Raw genomic sequence first — 8,159 nt, 5'->3', positions numbered from 1 at the left:
AAAAGGGGATGATAAACGTCAAAATATTGTTAAATTCGATGATTTTTCGTACGAAACAAAATGCAAGAAAACCTGCTTAAAATGCAATATTAAGCGAAATTCTGAGATTTGAAGGCCAAATCACATATTGTGATAATACATGAAATAGTATCGAAATATTGGTAAAAACGAATATATATACGTAATATCAAACTACATGAAAAACGTGAAAAAAGTCACTATTTTACCATATTTGAGGATTTTAACTTCGAATCATAGAGTGAGATTTCGTATTATTTAGATCCAAGAAAAGACATATGACAATGTTGTTTCCAATACAAATGATAAAAATCAATGAGTTTTCATTTGAATAAACAAAAATGTACCTGATTTTCCGTTTATATTACCGATGGAAGATGTACAAGAAAACCGCTCTATTCCGGCTGAAACGTCGATATATGCAATAAAAACCGAACTTCTCCCCTTTTCAATATCTTACTCAGTATTTTAACGATAAACAAATAAATGATTGAAAAGGAAGTATTAAAGGTTATTATCTAAAGAGTTCTGTGTGTGCATCATATTTATCGTATATTATTGAATTAATACCAATAAACTGAAAATTCACATAAACGTAGAAAAACGGCAAAATATTGTCTAATTCGATGATATTTTGTTTAAATCACATTAAGGAAAAGGGGATGATAAACGTCAAAATATTGCTAAATCAGATGATTTTTCGTACGAAACAAAATGCAAGAAAACCTGCTTAAAATGCAATATTATGCGAAATTCTGAGATTTGAAGGCCAAATCACATATTGTGATACTACATGAAATAGTATCGAAATATTGGTAAAAACGAATATATATACGTAATATCAAACTACATGAAAAACATGAAAAAAATCTCTATTTTACCATATTAGAGGATTTTTACTTCGAATCATAGAGCGAGATTTCCTATTATTTAGATCCAAGAAAAGAGATATGACAATGTTGTTTCCAATACAAATGATAAAAATCGATATGTTTTCATTAGAATTAACTAAAACGTTCCTGATTTTCCGTTTATATTACCGATGGAAGATGTACACGTAAAACCGCTCTAATCCGGCTGAAACGTCGATATATGCAATAAAAACCGAACTTCTCCCCTTTTCAATATCTTACTCAGTATTTTAACGAGAAACAGGTAAATGATTGAAAAGGGAGTATTAAAGGTTATTATCTAATGAATTATGTGTGTGCATCATATTTATCGTATATTTATGAATTAATACCAATAAACTGAAAATTCACAAAAACGTAGAAAAACGGCAAAATATTGCCTAATTCGATGATATTTTGTTTAAATCACATTAAGGAAAAGGGGATAATAAACGTCAAAATATTGCTAAATTCGATGATTTTTCGTACGAAACAAAATGCAAGAAAACCTGCTTAAAATGCAATATTATGCGAAATTCAGAGATTTGAAGGCCAAATCACATATTGTGATAACACATGAAATAGTATCGAAATATTGTTAAAAACGAATATATATACGTAATATCAAACTACATGAAAAACGTGAAAAAAGTCACTATTTTACCATATTTGAGGATTTTAACTTCGAATCATAGAGTGAGATTTCGTATTATTTAGATCCAAGAAAAGACATATGACAATGTTCTTTCCAATACAAATGATAAAAATCAATGTGTTTTCATTTGAATAAACAAAAATGTTCCTGATTTTCCGTTTATATTACCGATGGAAGATGTACAAGAAAACCACTCTATTCCGGCTGAAACGTCGATATATGCAATAAAAACCGAACTTCTCCCCTTTTCAATATCTTTCTCAGTATTTAAACGATAAACAAATAAATGATTGAAAAGGAAGTATTAAAGGTTATTATCTAATGAATTCTGTGTGTGCATCATATTTATCGTATATTTATGAATTAATACCAATAAACTGAAAATTCACAAAAACGTTGAAAACTTCAAAATATTGTCTAATTCGATGATATTTTGTTTAAATCACATTAAGGAAAATGGGATGATAAACGTCAAAATATTGCTAAATTCGATGATTTTTCGTACGAAACAAAATGCAAGAAAACCTGCTTAAAATGCAATATTATGCGAAATTCTGAGATTTGAAGGCCAAATCACATATTGTGATAATACATGAAATAGTATCGAAATATTGGTAAAAACGAATATATACGTAATATCAAACTACATGAAAAACGTGAAAAAAGTCACTATTTTACCATATTTGAGGATTTTAACTTCGAATCATAGAGTGAGATTTCGTATTATTTAGATCCAAGAAAAGACATATGACAATGTTGTTTCCAATACAAATGATAAAAATCAATGAGTTTTCATTTGAATAAACAAAAATGTACCTGATTTTCCGTTTATATTACCGATGGAAGATGTACAAGAAAACCGCTCTATTCCGGCTGAAACATCGATATATGCAATAAAAACCGAACTTCTCCCCTTTTCAATATCTTACTCAGTATTTTAACGATAAACAAATAAATGATTGAAAAGGAAGTATTAAAGGTTATTATCTAAAGAGTTCTGTGTGTGCATCATATTTATCGTATATTATTGAATTAATACCAATAAACTGAAAATTCACATAAACGTAGAAAAACGGCAAAATATTGTCTAATTCGATGATATTTTGTTTAAATCACATTAAGGAAAAGGGGATGATAAACGTCAAAATATTGCTAAATCAGATGATTTTTCGTACGAAACAAAATGCAAGAAAACCTGCTTAAAATGCAATATTATGCGAAATTCTGAGATTTGAAGGCCAAATCACATATTGTGATACTACATGAAATAGTATCGAAATATTGGTAAAAACGAATATATATACGTAATATCAAACTACATGAAAAACATGAAAAAAATCACTATTTTACCATATTTAAGGATTTTCACTTAGAATCATAGAGCGAGATTTCCTATTATTTAGATCCAAGAAAAGAGATATGACAATGTTGTTTCCAATACAAATGATAAAAATCGATATGTTTTCATTAGAATTAACTAAAACGTTCCTGATTTAACGTTTATATTACCGATGGAAGATTTACACGTAAAACCGCTCTAATCCGGCTGAAACGTCGATATATGCAATAAAAACCGAACTTCTCCCCTTTTCAATATCTTACTCAGTATTTTAACGAGAAACAGGTAAATGATTGAAAAGGGAGTATTAAAGGTTATTATCTAATGAATTCTGTGTGTGCATCATATTTATCGTATATTTATGAATTAATACCAATAAACTGAAAATTCACAAAAACGTTGAAAACTTCAAAATATTGTCTAATTCGATGATATTTTGTTTAAATCACATTAAGGAAAATGGGATGATAAACGTCAAAATATTGCTAAATTCGATGATTTTTCGTACGAAACAAAATGCAAGAAAACCTGCTTAAAATGCAATATTATGCGAAATTCTGAGATTTGAAGGCCAAATCACATATTGTGATAATACATGAAATAGTATCGAAATATTGGTAAAAACGAATATATACGTAATATCAAACTACATGAAAAACATGAAAAAAATCTCTATTTTACCATATTAGAGGATTTTCACTTCGAATCATAGAGCGAGATTTCCTATTATTTAGATCCAAGAAAAGAGATATGACAATGTTGTTTCCAATACAAATGATAAAAATCGATATGTTTTCATTAGAATTAACTAAAACGTTCCTGATTTTCCGTTTATATTACCGATGGAAGATGTACACGTAAAACCGCTCTAATCCGGCTGAAACGTCGATATATGCAATAAAAACCGAACTTCTCCCCTTTTCAATATCTTACTCAGTATTTTAACGAGAAACAGGTAAATGATTGAAAAGGGAGTATTAAAGGTTATTATCTAATGAATTATGTGTGTGCATCATATTTATCGTATATTTATGAATTAATACCAATAAACTGAAAATTCACAAAAACGTAGAAAAACGGCAAAATATTGCCTAATTCGATGATATTTTGTTTAAATCACATTAAGGAAAAGGGGATAATAAACGTCAAAATATTGCTAAATTCGATGATTTTTCGTACGAAACAAAATGCAAGAAAACCTGCTTAAAATGCAATATTATGCGAAATTCAGAGATTTGAAGGCCAAATCACATATTGTGATAACACATGAAATAGTATCGAAATATTGTTAAAAACGAATATATATACGTAATATCAAACTACATGAAAAACGTGAAAAAAGTCACTATTTTACCATATTTGAGGATTTTAACTTCGAATCATAGAGTGAGATTTCGTATTATTTAGATCCAAGAAAAGACATATGACAATGTTCTTTCCAATACAAATGATAAAAATCAATGTGTTTTCATTTGAATAAACAAAAATGTTCCTGATTTTCCGTTTATATTACCGATGGAAGATGTACAAGAAAACCGCTCTATTCCGGCTGAAACGTCGATATATGCAATAAAAACCGAACTTCTCCCCTTTTCAATATCTTACTCAGTATTTTAACGATAAACAAATAAATGATTGAAAAGGAAGTATTAAAGGTTATTATCTAAAGAGTTCTGTGTGTGCATCATATTTATCGTATATTATTGAATTAATACCAATAAACTGAAAATTCACATAAACGTAGAAAAACGGCAAAATATTGTCTAATTCGATGATATTTTGTTTAAATCACATTAAGGAAAAGGGGATGATAAACGTCAAAATATTGCTAAATCAGATGATTTTTCGTACGAAACAAAATGCAAGAAAACCTGCTTAAAATGCAATATTATGCGAAATTCTGAGATTTGAAGGCCAAATCACATATTGTGATACTACATGAAATAGTATCGAAATATTGGTAAAAACGAATATATATACGTAATATCAAACTACATGAAAAACATGAAAAAAATCTCTATTTTACCATATTAGAGGATTTTCACTTCGAATCATAGAGCGAGATTTCCTATTATTTAGATCCAAGAAAAGAGATATGACAATGTTGTTTCCAATACAAATGATAAAAATCGATATGTTTTCATTAGAATTAACTAAAACGTTCCTGATTTTCCGTTTATATTACCGATGGAAGATGTACACGTAAAACCGCTCTAATCCGGCTGAAACGTCGATATATGCAATAAAAACCGAACTTCTCCCCTTTTCAATATCTTACTCAGTATTTTAACGAGAAACAGGTAAATGATTGAAAAGGGAGTATTAAAGGTTATTATCTAATGAATTATGTGTGTGCATCATATTTATCGTATATTTATGAATTAATACCAATAAACTGAAAATTCACAAAAACGTAGAAAAACGGCAAAATATTGCCTAATTCGATGATATTTTGTTTAAATCACATTAAGGAAAAGGGGATAATAAACGTCAAAATATTGCTAAATTCGATGATTTTTCGTACGAAACAAAATGCAAGAAAACCTGCTTAAAATGCAATATTATGCGAAATTCAGAGATTTGAAGGCCAAATCACATATTGTGATAACACATGAAATAGTATCGAAATATTGTTAAAAACGAATATATATACGTAATATCAAACTACATGAAAAACGTGAAAAAAAGTCACTATTTTACCATATTTGAGGATTTTAACTTCGAATCATAGAGTGAGATTTCGTATTATTTAGATCCAAGAAAAGACATATGACAATGTTCTTTCCAATACAAATGATAAAAATCAATGTGTTTTCATTTGAATAAACAAAAATGTTCCTGATTTTCCGTTTATATTACCGATGGAAGATGTACAAGAAAACCACTCTATTCCGGCTGAAACGTCGATATATGCAATAAAAACCGAACTTCTCCCCTTTTCAATATCTTTCTCAGTATTTAAACGATAAACAAATAAATGATTGAAAAGGAAGTATTAAAGGTTATTATCTAATGAATTCTGTGTGTGCATCATATTTATCGTATATTTATGAATTAATACCAATAAACTGAAAATTCACAAAAACGTTGAAAACTTCAAAATATTGTCTAATTCGATGATATTTTGTTTAAATCACATTAAGGAAAATGGGATGATAAACGTCAAAATATTGCTAAATTCGATGATTTTTCGTACGAAACAAAATGCAAGAAAACCTGCTTAAAATGCAATATTATGCGAAATTCTGAGATTTGAAGGCCAAATCACATATTGTGATAATACATGAAATAGTATCGAAATATTGGTAAAAACGAATATATACGTAATATCAAACTACATGAAAAACGTGAAAAAAGTCACTATTTTACCATATTTGAGGATTTTAACTTCGAATCATAGAGTGAGATTTCGTATTATTTAGATCCAAGAAAAGACATATGACAATGTTGTTTCCAATACAAATGATAAAAATCAATGAGTTTTCATTTGAATAAACAAAAATGTACCTGATTTTCCGTTTATATTACCGATGGAAGATGTACAAGAAAACCGCTCTATTCCGGCTGAAACATCGATATATGCAATAAAAACCGAACTTCTCCCCTTTTCAATATCTTACTCAGTATTTTAACGATAAACAAATAAATGATTGAAAAGGAAGTATTAAAGGTTATTATCTAAATGAGTTCTGTGTGTGCATCATATTTATCGTATATTATTGAATTAATACCAATAAACTGAAAATTCACATAAACGTAGAAAAACGGCAAAATATTGTCTAATTCGATGATATTTTGTTTAAATCACATTAAGGAAAAGGGGATGATAAACGTCAAAATATTGCTAAATCAGATGATTTTTCGTACGAAACAAAATGCAAGAAAACCTGCTTAAAATGCAATATTATGCGAAATTCTGAGATTTGAAGGCCAAATCACATATTGTGATACTACATGAAATAGTATCGAAATATTGGTAAAAACGAATATATATACGTAATATCAAACTACATGAAAAACATGAAAAAAATCACTATTTTACCATATTTAAGGATTTTCACTTAGAATCATAGAGCGAGATTTCCTATTATTTAGATCCAAGAAAAGAGATATGACAATGTTGTTTCCAATACAAATGATAAAAATCGATATGTTTTCATTAGAATTAACTAAAACGTTCCTGATTTAACGTTTATATTACCGATGGAAGATTTACACGTAAAACCGCTCTAATCCGGCTGAAACGTCGATATATGCAATAAAAACCGAACTTCTCCCCTTTTCAATATCTTACTCAGTATTTTAACGAGAAACAGGTAAATGATTGAAAAGGGAGTATTAAAGGTTATTATCTAATGAATTCTGTGTGTGCATCATATTTATCGTATATTTATGAATTAATACCAATAAACTGAAAATTCACAAAAACGTTGAAAACTTCAAAATATTGTCTAATTCGATGATATTTTGTTTAAATCACATTAAGGAAAATGGGATGATAAACGTCAAAATATTGCTAAATTCGATGATTTTTCGTACGAAACAAAATGCAAGAAAACCTGCTTAAAATGCAATATTATGCGAAATTCTGAGATTTGAAGGCCAAATCACATATTGTGATAATACATGAAATAGTATCGAAATATTGGTAAAAACGAATATATACGTAATATCAAACTACATGAAAAACGTGAAAAAAGTCACTATTTTAACAAATTTGAGGATTTTAACTTCGAATCATAGAGTGAGATTTCGTATTATTTAGATCCAAAAAAGAGATATGACAATGTTGTTTCCAATACAAATGATAAAAATCAATGTGTTTTCATTAGAATTAACTAAAATGTTCCTGATTTTCCGCTTATATTACCGATGGAAGATGTACACGTAAAACCACTCTAATCCGGCTGAAACGTCGATATATGCAATAAAAACCGAACTTCTCCCCTTTTCAATATCTTACATAGTATTTTAACGAGAAACAAATAAATGATTGAAAAGGAAGTATTAAAGTTTATTATCTAATGAATTATGTGTGTGCATCATATTTATCGTATATTTATGAATTAATACCAATAAACTGAAAATTCACAAAAACGTAGAAAAACCGCAAAATATTGTCTAATTCGATGATATTTTGTTTAAATCACATTAAGGAAAAGGGGATTATAAACGTCAAAATATTGCTAAATTCGATGATTTTTCGTACGAAACAAAATGCAAGAAAACCTGCTTGAAATGCAATATTATGCGAAAT

Source organism: Procambarus clarkii, chromosome 37 (genome assembly GCF_040958095.1).
Source record: "Procambarus clarkii isolate CNS0578487 chromosome 37, FALCON_Pclarkii_2.0, whole genome shotgun sequence".
Taxonomy (NCBI): Eukaryota; Metazoa; Arthropoda; class Malacostraca; order Decapoda; family Cambaridae; genus Procambarus; species Procambarus clarkii.
Note: the sequence above shows the minus strand (reverse complement) of the source record.